Here is a 23,831-nt window from a genome sequence, read left to right on the forward strand (position 1 = left end):
CAAGGGCTCCCAACAAGTGTTTTCTCCGTCCTCACCGGTTTCCCTCTGCGCAGTGATGGGCAGTGCCGAAGATGAGCTCTGTGTTATCACAGCTGCTATTCCACAAAAGCGGGGGAAAATGATAAAGTATATAGAATACCAAAGGCTACGGTAACTGTTATTGGAAGGAAACCATGACCTCTTTTACCACCTAAAGGGACCTGTCTGCTTTCCTCCTCTGTAACTTCAGAGCTGCTTTTCCAGCAGGGGTTTTCCCCGCATAGCAGCAGTGCTTCAATTCATTGCCGAGTTGAAAGGTGGCAAGAGTGGCTTTTGGAAACCTTTCTGCTATGGATGGTAACTCTACCCAGGCCTGATGGTATCACGGATGCTGTAGTGGTGGCAGAGGAAGGTTTCAAGGGAGCTGCTTGCACAAGCTCTAACTGCTATATCTGAATTGAACCCATTTACTTCAGCTAGGAAGTTACAAGCAATGCATTTGGGAGGCAAAGCACAGTAAGAAGAGAAGCCAGAAATTCAACTGAAACCGTACATGTAACGGAGGTCAGATTTTGTGTGTAAGGCTAATATGTAGATGAGTATCACTGAACAAATGAGTTATGCAGATTAACTCTGCCTTTGAGAAAATTGGTTAAATACTATGCTATGCACTGTTTTACACAGTCTTTGAAATCCTGGCTGTTTTACAAAGCAGTCAACTGCATCTTTTATCAGGTTATCAAGGGCTTGGATCAATTCATGATGAATAAGCGTCCAACCTACTCTATTGAAAGCTCTGTCAGTCATTGTAGTATACCGGTAGGTTTTCAAGAAACAGCTGTGGAAAAGGAACCTTTCCCTCTTAGCTATTGTTGGAGAAAAAGTAACGAATCGCTTTCATTGTTGGAAGGGAGTGTTGGCTCACACGAAGTCAGGTTAAGTGATGTGTGTTATTTTTTATGTGAATAAACTGGATGGAGTTAGGCAAACCTCCAGTGTATTAAAGCATTGCACCTTAAAATGAGATTTCCAAACAATTCAAAGGAATTAAGCTCCAGTGCAGTTTAGATTGATGCCCTGGCATGCAATGAATGGGGAAGGAAGAAAACAGTGATATTAAATATACTATATGTATTAAAGTAAGTATGCATTTGGTACATGTTCATGTGCAAATACAAACATAATTATGTAAGTGTTAGCTTTTTGCTTTTCTGACATTAATTAGTAGTTGATTTCTTTCTTGTAAACACGTATGGCAGAAGAATGCTCTTGGAGGCTTTATAAAAGGAATAGGCTGTCACAGCTGTAGAGATATTTAGGGAGGTCTCTGTGCATGAGGAGGTAGGCAAATAGGAGGAAGTTGTGTAGAAGGCTGGGAAGGAGCAGGAGTAGTCAAGGAGGAGCAGGCGATCTGCAATAGGAATAAAAAGAGGAAGACCTTTAGGATTAAGAATATGGCAAACTTTGTGCTCTTCTGTTATCTCCTTTGTCCATTGCTCTGCACAGACTTGTCTTTTTTGTCTGTTTGTTTGTTTTTTCCAAGTTGGTTGCACGTGATGAAATGGCTTAAACTGTTAGCCATTAGGAAACAGTCAGAAAGCTGTGATGTGCATTTCATGATCAACAGTGTCTGTTGTGGGTGCATCAACACTCACAGGAAAGCCTTGCCCTGGCTTTCCGTAGGGTATTAAATTAGGTTTGAAGTCTCCCTGTTGGTTGTCAGGGTCCGTAATGGCATGGAGTAAGGGTTTGTGGAAGGCTGCTGAGAGCTCGAGGAGGAGAGCTGCAGCTGGTGGTTTCGCTCCTCAGCTGACATGAAACCTTCTTCAGTCAGGGTCAGATTGCTGAAGGTAAAGCAACATGTAACAGCCAGTCATATCTCTGCACTGGGGACATCCTGCACCCCATCCCCATTGCTCCTCTTTTCCTCCTGGCTGCCAGCTCCCCCTGGCCTGCAGCAAGTCTAGTGCCTGTCATGTCCTGAGCAAGACGGATTCAATTCACTGGCCTGGAAGAAAACTAATGTGACAAAAAAAAGTGAATTGTTTGCTCCTGAGTTAATGAACTGAATCAGCTCAGTGAAGGCTCTGATGAACACTAGAGTCTGATGTAAGAGAAAGGGTGCATTAGCATGAGTGGGACGGAGAGGAAAGGGCAGGGCTGGAGTGCAGGACACGCTACTTTTGGCAGTGATGAACTGCGAGAGTGATTCAACCCTGACATGCAACTTCCCCAGGAGGGTCTTAATACAGGACCATGAAACAGGAACTGCTTTTAGCACGAGCTGCACCATTGCCTGTCATTATCATAAATAACCAGCCATATGTAAAACAAGAGCTTACAGTGCACATACAGGACTCCAAATTCATTCACAGGAAGAGCAAAGCACACATGATAGAAGTTGGCCACACTGCAATGCACAGCTGCAAGTCACTCTGTCACTGTAGTGGTGAAGGGCACTTCGGAACTTACTGGGGGAGGGGGCAATAAGTAATCAAGACAAAGGGAGATTTATTCCCAGTCTCCCAAAAAGCATTATGAAGGCACCATCCAAGAAGAAACATTGTGCCTGTAGAGTATGATGAAGAAGTGTTAATGATAGATTAATTTCCTTAGGCTGGACATTCAGGGTACTCCAGGATTCTCATTTATTTCAATTCTGAGAAGCATTTATTGTGGCTTTCTTAAAGCTCATGTGACAAGCATTTTGGAAACTCTGTTTCGCGTCAACTAGCCAAGCGTTGTGCTGGAGGTCAGGACTGAGACCTTTGCCTCGGTGTGTCCCAGGAATCTGGGCAGAGAATTCAGTTCTAATTTCTTTAAAGTGTGAAGGGGGAAGTTTGCATTTCATGGTGTGTTCACAGCTTCAGTGAGTATGAACAATCTGTGATTAATATCAGTAGTAAAGGAAAGAAAAAAACATCAGAGGTTTTCACCATTAATTTTTCTGACCTTTCTGCGTCTTCTTCTTTTGTCTTTTCATCCCCATCATGCATGCTTTTTTCTTGATGTCCTCTTTTGTTCAAAAGATATAGGTAAAATTAACAGAGAATGAATGTTAGAAGGTTTTCTTTGATTGCAACGTAAAGTAGTAAACTATTTTCCAAGTAGTAAACTCTGTAGATTGTGAATTGTGGAAATTCAGATGCTTCATTTACAACTCTAGTCTTTGGCAGACCAGATACAAGTGCTTTAATGCTGGGCTCGCTGCACAGAGAAGCACAGTAATCATGCTACCCTGCCTTGAAAAGGTTCTGGTACCACACAACATGAATATGATGGGATAGTCTGTGGCTGGGGAACGCTTTAGCTAGATAAACTGTGCCTGTTTGCATGAACTTGCCATCTAAGACTGTGAAATGGTAGTTGAAGGCAATACAAGTTGCAGTGTCACACTTCAAGCAGCTGAAAGGGACATCACACAAAGGTCTCTCAGCCTGGGATGGATCAGGGAAGGTATGAACTCCACATCTTTGCATTGGTCACATGTCAAGGGATAGCCCTTACACTTCAAAAATTAAATGTGCACTTTTGTTCATTGTAATAACCCAGCCCATCTTCATTACTCTTTCAATTTGGTTGTAACTTTTATTGTTAGACTGAATAACTGGAGCAATTAGGGTAAAGACGTCAGAAAGAGCCAGATACCATAGGGTTGTCCTGATATAGTAATTTGTGGCAACTTCAGGATTTAAGTGTCTCATCAGATACTGCTGTGGCTTTAGGAAACCTTTGGCTTTGCCAAAGTTGGAAGGCTTTGCCAAGCATTTGAAAAGTTCATCAAGCCTTAGAAAGTATTCTGCTCTGACCTGAGCTGGAAGTTAGTTTTCACATGTTGTTGGTATTAGCATTTTGATCTCTCCTGTCTTCAAAAGAAGCAATAGCTTTTCCTCACAGAAAGGAGGACTCTATGGAAATTATAAGACTCTGATTTCAGTTTTTTCCTCTTTTAGTTATAAATGCCCTTTGAAATAAATCTGCAAATGTAGGATATAATTCAGATCAGCTGGAGCAATACATTTAGTGGGTCATGCACAGAAAATTGTAGGTGTTCCTCATATGTCATCCAGATTTTTTTTAAATGTTCTTGGCGAAAACATGATGTTAGTGTGTGGACAGCACTACCGATGTCCTGTTGACCGCCCCCAACCCACCGCTAACCACCTGGAATGAAGTTATTTTTATAACTGGCAGACTTTCTATAAGCAAAATGTTTCAGATTTAGCAGCTGAATGGAAATGCCTGGCATGCTTTCTGTGGTCATCCTTGTTTGCTAACGTTACAAGGTAAAGCAAACGTGCTGCAGAATTGTGGTATGTTTGCATCTTTGCAAAGGGATTGATGACTAGCCTAGATAAAATACACAGGCATAGGCCACCTGGTCTCCACAATTAAGCCCTCCCAAAAGATGGGTGTGCTCTAAAGCTGGAAATTGGGTAAATCTGTATGAAATTGGAAGTATCCACAAAATGAACTTAGAGCCCAATGGGACTAAGTCTAGCTGATCAGTTTTAACCAAGAATTGCTATAAAATATATGATGTAGGCTGATAATCTTTTCCAAATCCCCTGATGATGTTTTTCCTCAGCTTTGCTAGAGTGGACTTCAGAGTGACAGTCTAAATGGGGACCCTTTAGCATTTCCCTCTTTGCAGATGCCAAAATGATCTGTTCTCCTTTTCTGTTTTACACATTTCTTCCCATTTTTTTTGTTTCGCTTGGGCTAAGGGAAACTAAATAGAGAGCATTGTAGTTACTTAGAGTCACCTTCCCCTGGTCCTGCATGCTTTCAGTGACACTGTCTAGGCTGTCACCCTTGGGTTTCTATAGGAGAGCAAATTGTGACTGACTGAAGTACAAGAAAGAAAACCTTATATATATATGTGTGTGTGTGTGTGTATGTTAACAGTCCACAAAGAATAAGAGAACTTTCACTGTTTTTCCTGATACAAGAAATAAATTCTTGAAAAGAGCTAAGTGTCAACAGTATCATCAGTTGTCAGCCTTTTGCAGAGTCCTACAAGGGCTTTGGACGAGGTGCAGGCCTTTGCAGAGCCTATAGACCTAACTGTCTGAGCCTCGTGGCATTTTACTGGGTATTATTTATGTTAGTCTAGGTCAGGCTGAAATAGTTTTCCCTGCTTCTCTGCATACAGCCAAAATTGTGTGCACAGTCCTGTTTTTGTGAAAAGCCCTGGCAGGCCTTTGAGCATGGGTGCCGTTAATGTGACAGGGCCGGGATTTCACCCCGGGCACTTTTGCATCTGCATATGTAATCTGCTCGGAGCAGCTTCAGACAGCGCTGTGATTAAAAATGCTTGGGCAGGTCTCCACAAGCGCTGTCCCTGTGCCGTATTTCGCAGTGCTTTACTGGTGTTATACACAGGAGGCAGAGTGGGGAGAAGGGCGACTTTCAGAGCAGGTATCAAGCAGGGCCTTGGGGCCACAGGAGTAGGAGCTCCCTTCAGATCATAATTTTAAGTGGTTAAAGAGGGTGTTGCTTACTGGCCGATGCAGTAGCCACCTGCCGAAGGCTCCCAACACCTCTTTGATGCATTGCAATCCCCATATAGGCAGTTTTCCATCCAGCTATCTGCCCTCGCTGGTTCTCTTGGCTGCTTCTTTCTTTGCCTTCCCGGTTCCCCCAAGTCCTTCTGGTTGTTCTGTATCAGCGCTGCGCTGCTGTATCATCCTGCTATGCTAGGAAACGCCTAAGCCCTTACCTTCAAGAAATGTACATGGTAGGAATGATGTTGGTATCCAAAAAAACACAGCACAGAGATCCAGACTTGTTCATTCCTTGGGTTTGGGGCTCCGCTTTGATCCAGCCCCACAAATGTGAGGTCTGAACTTGTGCCAGTGTCTGATCTGACAATGTTTTGATTTGAAGAAACATGTCAGTGTTTCTTTGATTCTATTTTTTTTTTCTATGGGAGAAATTAAACTTGAGGGGTTAGAGGGGGATTTTTTTAACTATTTGGAATGATCTCTGTAATACAAAAATCGTGTGATCGATAGCTGTTGAAATATGACTGGCGGCCAAACTCTGGGCCTCATGTCCCCGTGATCAGAAAAGGATCTGAGCCAAAGCCAGCTGGGGAATCCTCCCAGGGTTTATAAACAGCTTTGGCTAAGTTCATTATCAAGTAGAACAAATGTAAATCAGTTTAAATAGAAAGCTAGGTTAAGGTTTAAGGTAGTTCCAGAGGCACCCGGGAGAAAGCCATCACAGTCCTTTGGCACTGACCTGAGTTGGTTCCCTGTCTCCAGAGCATTCCTGCTGAACCTTGGGCTTTCTGCCTTGCATTGATGGAAAGTGCTCAGGCTACCTGGAGCAAGGAGACAAGCCACTTGCCTGTAGAGACTTATTTATTCCCTCTTGTTCTGGTTGTGGGACTTTGGAAATGTTTTGGGCAGATTTTCTAACCCCTTGAAGTGTTGGTTAGGGCCAGCTCTGTGTAGAGAAGGAATTACTTGTACTTGAGCTTTTCCTTAAATAGCTCCAAGTGTTTTGGTGAATATAAATTGTAGCCCGGTATTACTTACAGCTTTTCATTACTGTCTACTCTTGATGGCCATTTCTGTTGAGAGGTACATTTTGAGAATGAAAGAGTTTTATGTATATCTGAAAAATGAAAAGCTTCTCTGAGCAGAGAAGCCTATCAGTAAAATTATAAGCAATTTTCTTTTTGGGCAGCTGGTATGCTTGGGCCATGTGAAGGCTTTGCAGACAAGAGAGTTGTACTTGGAGCCTGGAGTAGCAGCAAAATGAGTTGCTGAAGATGTCTGAGATCAATCTATTTCCCTTGGTTTCTTGCTGATCAGTTTTGTATGCAATAAGAACCTCTGAAGATGGGGGGGTTGTCAGAGATCTCTCAACTATAATTTGTTTTTAGGGGCCAAACATAGGTGTTTGGAAGGACTCCTCTCGTGCATAGCAGTTAATTTCTGGCAGTTTTGTTGCTTTGTAATTGCCTGGGATTGTCACAGTCTGCCAAGTATATGCCCACTGGAGGTATCTGATCTGCTTGTCTCTCCACAGCCTGGTTCTGCAATTTTTTTCTACAATTTTTTTTGCAGAGGAATTCAGTATGAGCGTCTCTGAGGCTGGGGCTGTGCAATTCTGTGCTTTAGAAAACCCTCTTTGGTTCACAATGACCACAGCCTTCTCTTTTGATCAAGCTTTAGGACACGCGCTGTGTCAGGTCTCGTCCTTTCTTTACTTCCCCTCTGCAGTAATTCACGATTATCACTTCTTTTGCACCAGCACCAATGCTCATGTGCCTATTGCACTGCTTCAGGGAGATGATCCAGCCAAAAAGTAACCTGAAAAAGAAGTGCTGAGCTCTGTGAACCTGCTCCCTAGGATCATGTAAGTGATTGTGGGAGAGGGTGAGAACACACATGCCAGGGTGAGGAAGAATGCTATAGTTTTTTGTCGGAAGAGTTTATACTACCACGCAACCTCAGTGATTTGGATGGGGAATTTATATCTGTGAGAGCCTTATCTGAGTCACTGACTAATTGTTAATATTACCATGTTTGCCCTGCAGTAATATCAGGAGGCTGCAATCATGATAGGAGCACTGCTATGCCTAGCTCTGTGTACGCACCAGAGGAAAATTGCCCAGTGTTTGCAGTCTCCATAGATGTGACAGCCAAACACAACCAATGACAATACAAATGCGCTTCAGTCATAAAAGCCATGCTATTCCTGACCAAAAGTCCATCTTACCCCTCTTAACCTTTATTTTGTCTTATGGGGGCAACAGCTTTGATGAGGGTGCAGAAGTGGTGTGCACAGTGCTGCTCTTATGCGGTACACCCTCACAGCTGCAGGAAAACAGGACTTCGGTGCTGTGGGTTGCATCCAGATGGTAGTGGTTACCAGGGGACTTATCCTACAAGGGGATTGACAAAGTCCCATCTTGAATGTCTCTGCAACAACCCATTGCAGAGGGTTTCGGTCTTATCCAGTGTTATTTTAAATGTGCTCTTTTAAAAATTAATTAGGTGTACCTTATTTCTTGTATGCAAGATAAAGTGAACGGTTGCTTCTCATTCATCTTCTCTGTAGCCTTTATAAGTTTGTGAACCAGTGCTGAGCCATATTAAATTTTTCAAGTGAGAGAGGACCCAGCCTGGGCTGTTAGTAGGGGAAGACTGCAGCTGTAGGGGTGGAAACTGTGTACACTCCTTTATAAAAGGGCTGAGTCCTCTTCACTCCAGTGGTATGAGCTGCTTTTGGCACCTCTGAGAGTTGAGATATGTTTGCAGTTGTACGCTGCAAGCTGAAGGAAGCATTCCTCTGCACGGTGCTGCGGGTTTAGCTCTATGACTGTGGAGGAATGCAGAATCACGTGGGAAAAAAAACAGGAAGTGTTTCAGGAACTGGCAAGTTTGAGAAGGTTTAATCAGTTATGATCAGTTGGCTCCCAGGAATCATTTAAGGAACAATTCCTTTATTTCTGTACAGAGCAGAATTTGAAAGTTTATGTATGTCCAAGTCATGTTTCCTGGGTAAGTACGAGCAATATAGAATAATTTGCCTTAGATCTTTTCTTGAAGACTAATTATTATTTCCTTCCCTCATTCTTTGGTAACTTTGAGGATGTGATGAGACATTAAATAAACTGGATTCGACGTGAGACAAATTCTAAGAAGTTCCCACTTTCCACTCCTGATGCTTGTTGCTGTTCCTGCACTACTCTGGTTGTGCTGATGCAGCCATTTGCGGGGCTGTGCTGGAATGATCCAGGTTAAACATCAAGCACAGAAAATCCAGCAGCAAAAACTTTGTTTTCTTATCAGCTGAAATCTGCAAATCCAATCTGTTTTATCGATACACGTGAAGACGCACTGATACAAGTGAGGCAGCACTGACCGTGGCATGGAGTAGAGGTGGGTGGCCTTGCACCTGGGGAAACGGAGTGACAGAACAGCAGACTGAAGAAAAGTGTGTTAACCAGTGACACTGGTAATTCCTGATGCGCTCTGTGGCCTGAGCCAGCTTCTGCTTTCAGTTCACATACACCCACAGTGACTCCAGATGGAAGTGGCCTTAGCTGTTGGACGACTACCTGTTGGTATGGTAATGCTCACCAAACATGGCATTTAGGAGATCAACCTCCTTTTGAGATGTTTTTATACCTGCTTTATATTTAGCAAGAAAGCATTTGTGGTCTCTCTCACTTTTTAAATGGAAGCAACTGTATTATATATATAAAACCAAATGCAATGCAACTCTTTACAATGACTGGAAGGGAAATGTGAAGTTGAAAACAGGCAGTAGCCTTCAGCTCCATTTCTTTGTATTTAGTTGACTGAATTCTCCATTTGTGCCATGGTAGTAATGCCAGCTTAGATTTTGGAAAGGACTATAGGCTCTGCAGGTAAAAGACTCCACATAATATGGAATACTATTACAAGATAGGTAGTGGCAGATTCTTCTGAAGCATTTTCCTGCCCTTTGCTTACTGGAATAGGAAAGAATGAATGATCTTAAAGCTGTAATGCTTTTTCTCCCAGGCTGTGTAGTTCCTGTCTCTAGTACAGTAAGGTTTGGCTGAAGATGAGAAGCTGTAACACTGCACGCTGGTCCCAGCCTCTGTTACTTTGAATTCTGTGCCGACATTTGACCACCAGACTGTCGAGGTGGGTTTGGGGTTTTAAATGCAAGACCGTGAAAAGATGCTAAGTGTCTGCACATTGCTGGATTGCATCCTGGTACCCTGGGCCTGCTTGGGAGAGACTTTTACTTTCCCTCTAAACTCCACAGGATCACGTAACTCAGGATAACTCCAGATTTTGTCTCTTCTGAGCATGACGGTTAGAATTGATATGTAAAACCTTAAACACTCTGGAGCTCAACCAATTAAGAGTGATAATTACGAACTGGGTTGTAGTGAACTCCTATTCACTTGCAGCATTCTCCAGTCTAAAGTTTCTTCAGAGGAAATTCAAGGATAACATACTGGGGTGGGAACACTTCCTTTTTAAATTACTAAGCAGCATTATTGTCTTAAATGTAAATTAGATAATTAGTGAGGTCAAGAGACCACACAAAAGATTTTATTGGTTTGAATAAAATGCAGCCTGGCATCAACTTGTGTAGTAACAACCAGGTTTTCTGAGTTAGTATGAATCACCAGATTAGATGTAATTTCACCTTGTGTCTCACTCATGAATCTACTGTGTTTCCAATTTATTATAGGGCTGTAATTATTTAAATACATCTTTGCTTGCTATAGATACTGTATTACCTATCCCATTTCTACATAAGGGTTTGGTTTGGTTTTCATTTCTGCTCCGTCTTCATTCTATGCTTGATTTTTCTTTGACTTTTCTCTCCTTAGTGCTTTGTTTCTTCTTTTCTCGTGGGGGTTTGCTTAGAAGTTATGCAGACTCTTAAACAATGTAAAGACATGAATTTAACAGATTGTAAATTACAAAGCTTGAGTTGCCTTTTTGGCTATCACCCATGTGTTTTGGCTTTTACTACCTGTTTGACATGCGCTACTTTTTCATTCAGATGTAAGCAGCACTACTGAAGTGAATAGGCTGTGGCTGTGTGTTAATAGTAATGCTTCAGGTGTTCACTCACTAAATTCTTGTGGTAGGGGCCGTAGGTCCTCTCAGCAAAAAGAAACTATTATTTTCCAGATTATATTCAGAGTAGATAAGACAAATGATGAGAGTAAAGATGATCTGGATCGTGTGCAAGGGGAGCATGGGTATTGGGAAGATGAGGTGATAATACGTGCAAAGTTTATAGTGAGTTGGAAATTGAACCCAAGTCACCTCGTTCCTGGTTCAGCACATTACAAGTCAGAACTACCTCCCATTGCCATGGCAGGTATATTCCTTCAGATTCCCCCACCCTCCATTTTGTACTGGCAGGGTTGCCGCAGAGTACTTTAAATAATAGCATGTAAATTTTTACCTGAAGAGATCAGGGAAAATTTTAAATAGATCCTTATTTTCTGGGCAATGTGGTTAGAAAAGCATTGTCTCTCCTTTATTTACGCATGGGAGACAGGGCTCCTGCCAGCCAGCCATGGGAGCAGCGCTTCTCGCAAGTGCAGTGCCCCGTGAGGTGTGTAAAGCAGCAGAGCTGGGAGAGAAGGCAGGGAGGACTGGCTCTGCCAGTCAGGGAGAGGCAGCTAAATAAACCGAGTGCTTTGCACTGTGGCGGGACTTGAATCATGTGCCAGGCAAAGCAGATAGCAGGCGCAGAGCGCAGTTAGCACCCACTGGTTATTAAGAAATATCTGCCCACAGATACGAAGGTGGCAGAGTTGGTTTTTCTTTCATTCTTCCCAGGTCTGTGAGGTTGCAGCCGCCTGCTCTTACTTAGACCATAGCCCGCTCAGGCTAGATGTGTGGCATGAGGCTGATGTGAAGCCTCAGCTCTGTTTTCGTGCCTCTCCAGAGCAGTACAGCACCTATCTTTAGCAGGTGTGTGGGGTGTCCTTGTCACAGTGGGTGTTTGGTGCACTTGGTGAGATAGGCAAATGTTATTATCTTGCATTTTATAGACAGTTATTGCAGCACAGAGTAAACAAGCGCCAGAGCCTCCAAGGTACTTTGATGCCCGATTCTAAATGGTTTCAGGGTCATGCAGGCCCAGCATATTTCTGCGGCTTGAGGCTGAGGTGAGTCTGTGCATTGACACACGCCACGTAGACTGTCACAGGCAGTGCAGGGATTGCTGGTCCCTGGCTGGTGGCTTGACCGCTGGACCAGGCTGCCTTTCCTAATCTTTTGTTCAGATCTCTGCTTCCAACCTGTCTGTTCTGCAGGATGAAAACCACTGTGGTTTTACACTGAAGCAGTGCCTCCAAGCTTGAAAAGACTTAGTGCTCCTTGGGTATGGGAGGCCTGCCTTGTTGAACTTCTGCCTTGTGGGAACATGAAGCCCGAGTTACAGTGCTAGGTGAGCAATATTCAGCACACAGCCACCCCAAACCACTTCACTGCCTAAATACTGTGCTGTGGGATCACTGTGTAAATAGCACAAATAGCCAGCAAACGTGGCATTTTCAGGTGGTGTTTAGCAGGAAGATCTTCAGGAAAGGACTGACATGTTAAACAAGCACTGAAGTAAAGAGAGAAGTGTTTCTACGAACTGTTTTATCATGAATACATGTATGTATTACATATGCATATATATATGTATGTGTGTGTATGTATGTGTGTAAAACCAGAGTTTAATAAGGGCAAAGATGAATTCTAGGTAATTAGCAGACCAGATTTTGCCTGGGTTAGAGAATTCTTATGAAGACGTGTGCTAAATTTTCTGCTTGTTGCCACATGATTGACTTTAAAAAGTGAGCAAAGTTATCCTTCCCTCACTTTGAATCTGCCTGTGAATTAGAAAAGACAAATGGTAGATATTTTTGTTGGGGATTTAGAAAAAAAAAAAAAAAAGCCAACAGGGCACAGAGTATCTCTGTTCCCTCCCAGTGCAAGGTTTATTGATGCTGTCTGCAGATTTGTGTTTGCTTTACTGCTGGTAGTTAGAGCTGGTGATCAAAGGCTAGTATAGCCGAACCCACGAAGGGACATAATTGGTTGGGCTCTTTGAGTCCTCTGTAACAATACTCAGTTTTGTTGTGTTAGGCAGGGCTCCACAAATTATAAAACATTGTATGATTGCTGGGGCAGTCGCTCAAATGTTTTCTTCTCGTCTCAATTCCTTTTATACAGGAAACCAATATAGCTGGGAGCCCAAGGATGAAAGCTTTAAACCTGGAGGGTGCCTGGTGCTTCCTGAGAATCTCACGGGGGAAACATTCAGTCCCAAAACAGCTTCGCTGACAGATATATTTTTATAGCCTATTATTTTCTCTCCTCATTCTTTGTTTCATTTGAATATAATAGGCTCTTTATTTTTAACTGCTCGTCTGTTCCTGCCGTTTATATCCTCACCCAAAAATCATAATTCTCTTGTTTCATTTCTTTCTTTCTTTTTTTTTGTTTTGTTTTTGACATCACATTTGGTTACTGTTAAACATATGTGCTACAATGCCTGTATAGAAGGGACATTGTTTATTTTTCTGAGTAATAAATTTTCCATTTTCCTCTCTGTCTTTTCAAAAGAATCCCATATTTCAATTTGAACCAAAAGGATATAGCCCTATTTATAGGTTTTGAATTTTGGCAGTGATGTAAGTGTGTTATGTGGTTGTATGACTTCATGAGAGGAAAAAAAAAAGGAGTTGCAGATGAATATGTAAAAGTGTCATTTTCCTTTTTATTTCTCTAATACACGAGATGGAGAAAATACTTCTGATGCTGCTTCTCCTGGGTGTAGTTGGTGTGTTCTCAGGGGACTGCTCCAGGGTCCCAGCAAAGAAGCTGCCCATGTCCTTGAGCTACTGATGCAATTTTATAGTGGATTCAAACATGAGCAGATTCAAATGCTAATTAAACAAAATGTACAGAGTGGTTTCGCTGTTTGGAAGTGGATAAATGCATAATACGAGGCCCATGCTAGTAAAGTTACTTTTTTCTTTTGTACTTTCCAAAATCATGTTTTGTTTGGTCATTTAAAAAGAATAGATGCACAACTTTCTGGCATGATAGATTTTAATTTGGACAAATAAGCATGATAAGGTACTTGCTTTCATCTTATACTTGCATTCATCTTATAAAATCCATGTTAGGGTGCTGTCTGTGAGAGCCAGACTCCACGTCTCCCCCCTTCTTACTACCCCTGCACAAACCCACGTCCGCCAGCTACGGGGGACGAAGCAGCAGTGTTTGCTCAAACAGCCTGTGCACGCAGGTGGCTCTGCACAATGCCAGGTCAGCATGACATGAATGCACCACCTCTGACACTTCGCAGCAGACCTTGTTATGAGTTCCTGCCCTGTTGAAGCAAAGCAAGTTGGGGAGCCAGTCAGGCTTTGCTCTCTGTGCTGCCACTGACTCTCAGACAAGTTCTTAAATCTGGGTCTCAGTTTACCCGTCTGTAAGTTAACAACTGCAGTGCTTGTCTCTGGGAGTGTCTGAGAATAGAACTGGTGGGAAAAACAATTTTTGTCCCAGAAAACCTGTAGAGATTAGAATGTTATACATATGTGAATATAATTATTTAATAGAGAATGTAACTATAGGTGTATGTAAATATGTAATTTTAGCCTCCAATTTAATCATAATGAAAACTCAAATAATTAAAATTTTTATTACAGAATATTTCCTCTTCTACAGATCTTTTAAAGTTCAGTCATAACACATCTTATATATTATGTAAAATGCTTCATTTGGGGTTTTGCTATTCTGTGAAAAAAAAAAAGTTTTGCTGAAATGGGATTTGCTGCTGAAAAGCTGTTTCAAGAATGCCTTTCAGTTGCACAACTTAATGTAGTACCTGGAAATGATTTTAAGCTCCTTGCAAAAAAACAGCCAGGGATCTATTACATTATAATTATTAATTATAATGCAATTAATAATTACTGTTATGATTACTTAACTCTTTTAAGTATGATGTCCTTTTTATGTGCTTTCCTTCTTGCAGATTGATCACCTTAATTATGGTATGTCTGTTTGCATGTACTTAGCACCTATTAAAATGAAGCCTAAAGTGCATTCTCAAACAAATTAGAAACTGCTTTATATGTTTCCAGGCCATCTCAGTGGGAATGAACTAGCATTTTTCATCTCCCTGAGTTAATGGGGCTTGGACTTTGCATCTATGTTATTTTCCCAGACCTTTGACAGAAAATACTAGCTCTCTTCTTGGTATTTTGACCATTACTGGTAATGGTCTAATGATTAACTCTTGGAGCAATGGGGAAGCGAGTGTATGCCATCACCCCAATATACTGAATTCTGCCAGCTCCTGAAAGAAAGACGCCTCTAGAAGTTTGCAGAATGACACGTTTTGCAACTGGATAATGTGATTTGTTTTTCATGTTTCAGTCAATATTAAGGGTTGTAGACTCTTCTTTGCTGTTTGCAACCCCCTTGGCAGTTAGAGAATCCTAAAATCCTCAGTGGACAGAGGTCTGCACGCAAGTCCCCACAGGAAATGTCTGCAAGACTAAGTAAATTACAGATATGGTTTTAGAGATACCTAAAAATGATTATTCTCCAAATTAAGTAATAACTTAAAAGGATAAAACCATCTATGTGAGTGGTCTCCAAAATATGGTGAGATTAGGCCTGAGTATGAACCTCACTTTGCTGAAGCCCTGCATTACTTGCAAAGTCTTCTATATACAAGAAAGATGAGCTGAGTTTTGTGTTTTTTGGTTTCTTTTCCTTCCCTGGCTGCAGCAGGGTCATCTGAGGCAGTCAGTACCCACGCTTACACAGATGAGCTGTGCAGCAGTCGTGTCTCTTGCTCTGTCAGCGTTTTGGGCAGAGTGTGCATCTCTGCAGAAGTGGCTCAGGTCTGTTGAGCTGCCCAGCTGGCGTGGCTCTGCCAGGAGAGTCGTGGGTCTGAAGCGTCGTGCAGCTCTTCCTCTCCATCACGTAAGGCAGGGGCTTTGCCAGCTCTGTTTACGCTGGCATCTCCTGGGCAGTTTTCCCATTCTGCTTCAGCCGCTTCCCTCAGCACAGCCTATTATGGGTAGGTCTCAACACTTTTCCTCTCGGATTCAGATCTACGTTACTGGGGAAGGACAGCAAAGGCTTTGGGATTCAGAAGACCTGAGTATTTTTTTTTTCTAGGCTTACTTCCACACTGAAGTAAAGTATAAAGAGGAATGATAACATGTGGCTCCCTCACTGGTTCATGTGTTGGTGTTCACAACAGATTTTGAGGTACTTGGGGGAGAGTGTCTTTAGAAAGTAAAATGCTGTTGGTGGTGGTAGTGTGATATTATAATCATGTCTGAATCTTCCATCATCTAAACACAAGCTTTTTAAGTTTTCTGCACCTCAGAAGTGGAATCACTTCTAATATTATCATTGGGTCTCTCTGTAAACCAGTTACCTACCGGTTATTTGTGCCTCTCATAGGCTGAAGAACAACAATAAAAGCAACAGATGAAGGTTTCTGTCCTGGATCAGGGCTGATATTGACCAGGAATTGCTTTCCTCCCTTCACTTTGATAAGCTTTTCCAGTTTCTTCAGTCTGGTTGCTTTTATGTGGCCATATCTATCATTATATGGTTGTTTTTTTATTGCTGATAATAGCTTATTGAGACTTAAGGAACTTTATTTGCTTAACCTTGGATCTCTGGGAGAGAAGCTCGTTACTTTGAACCTTTCAGCCTCCTGCTATTAAAAGTGTTGAAAGAAGCAACTCTAAATTAGGGCTTTTATTGCAATTTTAAACACACAAATAGATGCCTTCGTTCTTACAATCAACATCAAAAGGCCAGAGAGTCTGGAGTGTATCAACCATATTGGTCATTCACCATTGATCAACTTACATGTGCCTGTCTTTCCGTCAGGATCCCTTCTCCTTCAAATGTGTTCACTCAGTCATGCTGCTGGAGAATTATGAAGCTGGGAGGAATCTCAGTAGTCCCCAGTTGTTACACGCTGTAAAGATGGACAACTTGGCCTACTGGCATTCTTTGGTATGAACATTGTGTTTTGTGGCATGGATGAGTCTCTATGTTTATTATATGCATGTCATTATACTCTGACTGTGGAGTTTGAATTTTCTGTTCTGCACTTCTCATGAGGATTGCTTAAAATAACAGATGCTAACTGTTGCAGACAGATTAGTTAATTTTATAGCTGATAAAAACAATAAACTAATAAACATCAAAGTGCTTAGGTCCAAGGTCCAAGAATGTAAAGAAGGAACAAATATCTAAATGTCTGACAATTAATTTCTAGACCCTTTGTGTATTTGTATGCTATGACCCTTCCCTTTTGTGTAGTACAGTCTGTGCGTCATCACTGCTTAACTCCAATATGTGTTGTGCAATTTATTTGGGCTTGCATCTTACAAGTCAATATGTTGGTTTTTGTCAGTGCTGTGGTTCCGTGAAGTTAATTCTTTCTTTGGATGGGAAATATATCAAAAGAACAGATATGTTGCTTCAGAGGGACAATGTTCTTATTTTATGCATAGGTATAATTTAACATAGGTGTATATTGGACTGCATGCCTTTTTTGTGTTTGCTAAAATATGATTTGATTGCATGTGTAAAACATGTGAGAACTATTTTAAAAGTATGTCTCCACATAAAGCAATGGAGTTAAAACATACTTTCCTCTTCCCATTCTGATGTTTCCTCCCAGTCCAGCTATTTTTTGCATTATAGATGAGCCCACTACAGATGAACCCAACTACTTTTATGCACTAAAGATGAGCCCCCTCCCCATATAAATCTACCGATAAGCAAACTCTGCCCTGAAAAGCTTATGTTAATGTACAGGAGATCGTATTCTCTCTAGACAAGCCAAATATGTAGAAAAGAAAAAAATATTAGATCGCATGTGATCTGCAGTCATACAGGATGCAAGAAAGAAACACAGAGAATAGCTCAGATCTCCCAAATACCAATCAGTACTTTAATCAAAGCGCATCTTCCGTCTGTTCTTCCATCTCTCTTGCTCTTCCTCATCTCGGATATACACTTTATTGTGATAGTCCCCCCAGAAATGCATGGCATCAAGTTAATATATGGAATAGCTGGTGAGAAAATGTAAACTCTGTTGTTGTTGTTATTGTTCTGCCAGCAGTCTATATGGTGACAGAGGGGCAAAAGCTGCTGGGTGCTTTGGCTCAGGAGTGTAACTGAGTGGATCTAGTGGCTTAGCTTTGAGAAATTTGTCCTATCCCTCCCTTTCCCTGCTGCTGGCTGTGGTGAACACAGGACACTGTCTTACAGTCATTCAGTTGACTGGTATGGCAGAAGATGAGTCCTTTTTTGGCAGATTACTGAACCAAACCATTAAGGTGATGGGGTCTACAAGTGCCAAGACAAGCCTAGGGAATTTCCTTTCTGATCCACTTTTCTGTTTTGCTGTCTTAATTTGTCTCTGGAAACAACCAGGAACAATTTGTGAGAAATCATTCCATGGTGATAAACGTGGAACAAATGTTCTGTAATTTTGCTGTTTTTCACTAGATACAGATCACTGTTTTTATTGTCTCCTGAAGTCTCCTTTATTTTGTGGGATTGTCTAATGACAAGCTCTTCAAAGGAGAGAAACAATATTCTTACGCACATGGAAGACTTCCATTGTTTCCTCTGCTGCTCCTTTGGCTTGATGCTGTATTCAAGGAGTAATTGTAGGAAATCAGTGCTCCTCTTCCTAAACATAAACTAGGTTGAACTGCATTCTTCCTGTCTGCTATTGTTAGCAAGAACATTAGAAAATTGCTGTGCAGCAAGTCAGTCATGAAGGAGAAAAAGTGGGACAATTTGCATTTTTTTTCACAGATGAATGCAATATGTACCTTTTCACCTGCTGTAAATAGGATTATTTGTGGTATGAATTATGTCAAATAATCTTCATGAGAAGGGTCATTTCATTATCTTCAATGAAATTATATGGTGAAATAAAGCAAACAAGTTTAGATTCTTTTTTTTTTTTTCTTTCAGCAATGACATTCTCTTTCAGATCAGTGTAAGCCAATGAAGGGAGCAGTTGTATATTGGCTCAGTAAACAGGGTAAGAACTTTTTCAAACCTTTGTAGTCCCATTGGCTAAGACGATTATTTATGTGTCAGTGAAATATAGTCAAATTTAGAACCAGGTAAGTATCTAGTTTCTCTTTGCCTCAGCATATTTTATGTTTCATATTGAGATTGTTAGGTGAAAGTCTGAGCAAGGAAAAAAGAAAATCTGAGTATTTCTGGGTATATTTATTTGCAACAGTTAGTACAGAATGTATGTCAGGGGCATGCATTACATGGTTGCATACTAGTAAGAAGAATCTTAATTAAATTTGTTCTCCTCAAGCCTGGATAGTTGATATGAAGCTCTCTCTGCTGTAAAAGTTTCTCCATTTATGTGTCCTGTGGATTTTGTTATTCACAATCTTTTTACCAATTCAAGGAATTTTCACTGAGGTCATAAAAGGTATTGTTTAGGGCAAGTGTGAAATATTGTATGGAAATCCCTAATATGGATGAAATAATTAATTCTGAGTTTGGAATTGAGTCTAAGCTTTTGTTTTAGTTTAAAAGATGCTTCAAGAGCAATAGTAATTTTCAGAGCAACGTGCCTAGTTGCCAAATGTTTTGAAGACTGTCAACCTCTAAGGCATTTATCTTGTGACAGAGTAGTAACATTTTAAAGTCTTAGATAAGGCTGATTTGTGCCCAACAGACTAGTCAATCCAACTTAAAAGTTTTATTCTTTTTTTTTTCTGCTTCTAATAAGGAAGAAGACTTTTAAGGCATCCTTATAAGGTGGAGGCATGTATCATGTAATAAAATGATTCAGAGGAGCATTTCATCACTTTGATTAGGGTAAGAAAACTTTCCTTTAAAGCACAAAGGCAGTGTATGATGATAAGTATGCTGGTAGGATTTTTAGGTTAATGAGGCATGAGTAAGTGTAAGCTTTCCATGATGAAATGAATAAGTGATTGTATTTACTGTGGCTAAACATTGTATTTATTAATATCTAGTACTGCTATTCAAAAGTGATCTTTTAATAAGCTTTTTGTGCAGGTGACCTGAGACCCATGTGAATATCACAGTCAAAAGTAAGGAGACCTTTTCTGCATAGAAGTGCCCAGTGTTAGAACCAGGTTTGAAACTGCAAGTCTTCTGCAAAAGAAAGGGAAGACAAGGGTTTGTTTGGCAGAGAAGTGAAAAAGTGTAGTTCTTTAAATGTGAAATGTGAATTAAAGGCTTGTGCTACAACAAAATTTACTGACCTACATGCTCAGTTGATAAGTCTGAATGGATTTGGGATAGATGCCCATCTTAAGAATGTATACTTTCATGTCCTTGTATTCCAGAAAAGTCATTGTTCTGGGATGAAAAATGGTTTAAAAAGTGAAATAAAAATGTGAAATTAGATTGAATTTACTAAGTGCTAGTACTAGCAAAACCTGTTACAATTTTCTGTCAAGGCAGGTTTTGATCTAGAGAAATCAAGGCCTCATTCAAACTGAAGCATTTAAATTCAGTAAAAGTTTTTGAAGCAGAGTCACTCTAAAATTCTCTGGCCACTGTGTATGAGGTCAGCAATGTGTTATAGTTATACTTAAGAGTCCAGGTTTCATTTGAATCATTTGAAATATTCTCATAACAAAACACCAGTCTCTTTCTTATCACTTGTGCTCTGGGGATGCCATTTGGTTTTGCCTATCAGTATCACCAAATGTATGATAGGACCTAAAATGAATATTCAGTGGTTCTGTAGGGGTAAGGAGCAAAATCCTGGCCAAGCTGAAGTCAAAAGTTATATGTCATATATACAATCCATATGTATTGGTGGCATAAAGTATTTCTACACTCTTTCCAAGGTGGTTAAAATGTCTATAAACTGAGCTGGAAAAGCATTTCTTGGCATGGGATGAAGTGCCATCTAGGTTTCCTGGCCAAACTGCAAGAAACACGCCATGATAAGCTCTTTGTGGCAAATGTGGTGCTTCCTGTGGTGCTAAAGTAACACCACTTTTACAGCTATGGGACACATGGGATTACTTGTGAAATTTTCCTGTCATTGGAAGATTTCAACATTTTGTAGGTCAAATTTGCATGAGAGCATGGTTTATGTATGATGCCTGTTGTTTTAAAGCACAGGGTAATGAGTCTTCCATTGCCCAGCTGAGGGCTCTTTTTTAATGTTAAACACCCATGCAACTACGGTGGAAGCAGCCTCAGTTGGTCACATTTTTGCGAAAAGTGCATTACAATAGGACATTAGTCATCCTTGCCTGATAAAAACAAGAAGTATGAATGAAAAAGCATAGCACAATGTAGTGCTCTCAAGAGCGGCTTATATTGGAAGACCTTTAGACCTTTTTTTTTTTTTTTTTTTTTTTAAAGTGTGTTGAGGGGGAAAGACACTGCTGCTACTTGAAAGCCTCTTTGGGATTGCAGGTCTTGTGTAGCAATGGTTGACTCAACCCTTTATTTTTTGGAAGAAGTTCTGCTGTGGCATGGGGCATTCTGATGAGTCCTTGAGAACAGAAAAAATAGAAAAGGTCTGCCTGCTCTCTATGTAAACACTCAGGATCATATAGCATTTTCTGGATGAGCTGGGTTTTTACACTGGGTCACTACATTTTTCCTTCTCCACAATTGTGCAGTTAGCTGCTGCCTTCCAGCACATTACACAACACAGTTGCACTGCATATGAACAGTGTTCGGAGCACATGAAAGACTCTTTAAGTAACAGTGACCATTGGCACTATATTGCATAAGTGCTGTTAGGCTTTCTCTGTTTCAGGGTTCAATAAAGGACAGTTTGCTCCATTTAATCAATTCCTGAAATGCCAGACTTTAGGATCTGTTTGGGTTGTAGGTAGATCTCAGGAAATAGCAGATTTTCTGATTTATGTGAATACTTTTGCTCATAAAAAGAAAAACAGAAGTGGTTTTATGGTCTCAGTTTTTGGCAGAACAAATAGAAGGAACTGTAGGATGATTTGAACGCTGTGTATGTTAGCTGGGCCATCAGGTTGAAAATGTTATACTATTTTACAAGCAGAAACAGAAGTCGCTCAGATGTTAGCCAGCACTGCAGGATAGTGGCAAGAATGTGGTAGGGAAGACAAGAGACCCCAGTCTACCTACCAGGTGATGCTTAAAACATGAAAGGCACCATACTCACACCTGTAAATTCAAGGGCCTAACACTTGGTCCTTCTTTCCCACACTGTTCATACAGCCTCTTTGGTTCTGTGGGCAAAGTTTCGTGGTGGTAGTCACTTAAAACTGCCTCATGAATTCATTAGGATATCAGGAGTTTGTTAAGAATACGAAACATTTTTGCATGTAATATGATTTATAAGTTTGCTTTTTTCTGTATGACAACTTCATTATAATTTCAAGCTGTGATGTTTCACAACAGAGAGAATCACCCTCTGCTGTTATAGTGCCTTTAATTCTCTGCCTCTCATTTGGTTTGCCATTGAAACTTTGGGACAAATGCCCCAAGAAATGGTGCAATAGCCTCTCTATGGCTTTAGGCCTGGACAAAGCAATGGAGAGAAAATGCAACATGCAACTTATGCACTAGGGAATCATGAAGAAGACATTCAGTTATTGTTTTTTGTTTTCTCAGTAAAAATACGATTGTAATTAAGTTAAACTGCTGAACTGAGGCTTACGAGGTGTTCACCACCATTTTCTCCTTCTGACAGCAGTAGGTCTGAAGAATGGCAGTTCAGATTTTTTTTCCTCCCCTCCCATGACTTTACACCACAGTGACGTTTGTTCCAAGCCTGAGGTTGCATTTAGATTAAACTTTTGGGATCTAAGACTCTAACTCTTCTTAAAAGACTAACTCCAGTAAAGATAATAAGGGTATGAGGATAAGTTGCTGCTTCAAATGAGTGGAAATGTTGTTTTAAAGACCTTTATGTGTGTCTCAGGGAATCAGGACTAGATTTGGAGCTTTTTTAACCCTAGTTTTACTATTGCTGGGTCTATTGGGCATGGTCTGTGTTTGTGTTACACTTATGTATAATGGACTATAAATGAATTTTGACACATCGTTCTTTTTAGGAGGTCACTCCTCTTTAAAGAAAAACATTATTCAGTAAGTTACAAATGATGTGTCCTAAAATATAAATTCCCAAGTATGGATTAGACTTTATGTTATAAAATAATTTGTTTTTTGCTCAAGCAAGTAAGAAGTTCAGTTGCCTAATATTAGGCATTAAAGTAGGATTAACTTAAGGTGTCTTTAAAAAAAGGAAAAAAATAGAAAAAGGAGTTCTTGAATATAACTTCAGAGGGACAAGGTTTTATACTTTGTGTATGCTTTCTATAGATTGGACTTTAGATGAGTGACAGTGCAAGAGCAGATTTTGAGAATGTTCAGAGGAAAATGTCAAAATTCTGTTCACTTAATTTTGAGAATGCGCAAGTCTTAGTTAACGTGTCTTCGGTATTTTAAAATTAGAATGCAATTGGCTCTGGAATGAAGTTGACAACAAAGAGAGCAATTAGGCAGCATCAGTGACCAATTCTTTATGCACTCACCTTAAAAGTCTATAAGGAGCAAGATAGCCCCACCAAGAGTCTGGTCTGAGGCACCCTCTTACAAGAAATGTCATGAATGCAATTTCTTTTTCAGAGGAATTGAAGGTGAGTCTGGTACTAACTGAACAGTAGTATCACTGGAGGCACCTCTTTACTCCTTTTAATGCCTCTAGCACTGAAAGTGAAAAAGAAAACAGGAAAAAAAACTTTTGTGTCTCACTGCTCTTTGTACTACATTACCTTTCAATCCTGATGCTCAGGAAGCTGCAGAAAGACACCAAAACACCATTGCTCAAACTGGTTTTGTTCTTGGATTCTTACCCTACTTGGAAACATCTTTCAGATGTAGAAGAAAACAACTTCCACTAAAAGTTAGTAGGATGGAGTTAATTGATGATGCAGGCAAAACGACAGAAAACTACTTAATGGAATGTATCTGGGTTTCTATGTCCTGTTCAGAAATGAAAACCAACCAAACAAAAAACCAAAAACAAACAAAACAAAAAAGTGGGTGTCAAACTATAGTGATTAGAATATAGGAAATTGATTCCAAAGAATGACTGGCATTTGGGGGAAGGAAGATGGGTTTTTATATTATTAACCTGAATATTAATATTAACCTGAATTAAAATATGAGCACACTTGCAAAGTAATCTTAAATGTAATGAAACAAAATATGCGACCAAAATCTGGTGGTCAACAATAGAAAGAGCAACAATTTATGGCACAAGTACTCTCTGTTGAAAGACCTAAGCATGGTAGATGG

Source organism: Cygnus atratus, chromosome 3 (genome assembly GCF_013377495.2).
Source record: "Cygnus atratus isolate AKBS03 ecotype Queensland, Australia chromosome 3, CAtr_DNAZoo_HiC_assembly, whole genome shotgun sequence".
In the NCBI taxonomy this organism is placed as follows: Eukaryota; Metazoa; Chordata; class Aves; order Anseriformes; family Anatidae; genus Cygnus; species Cygnus atratus.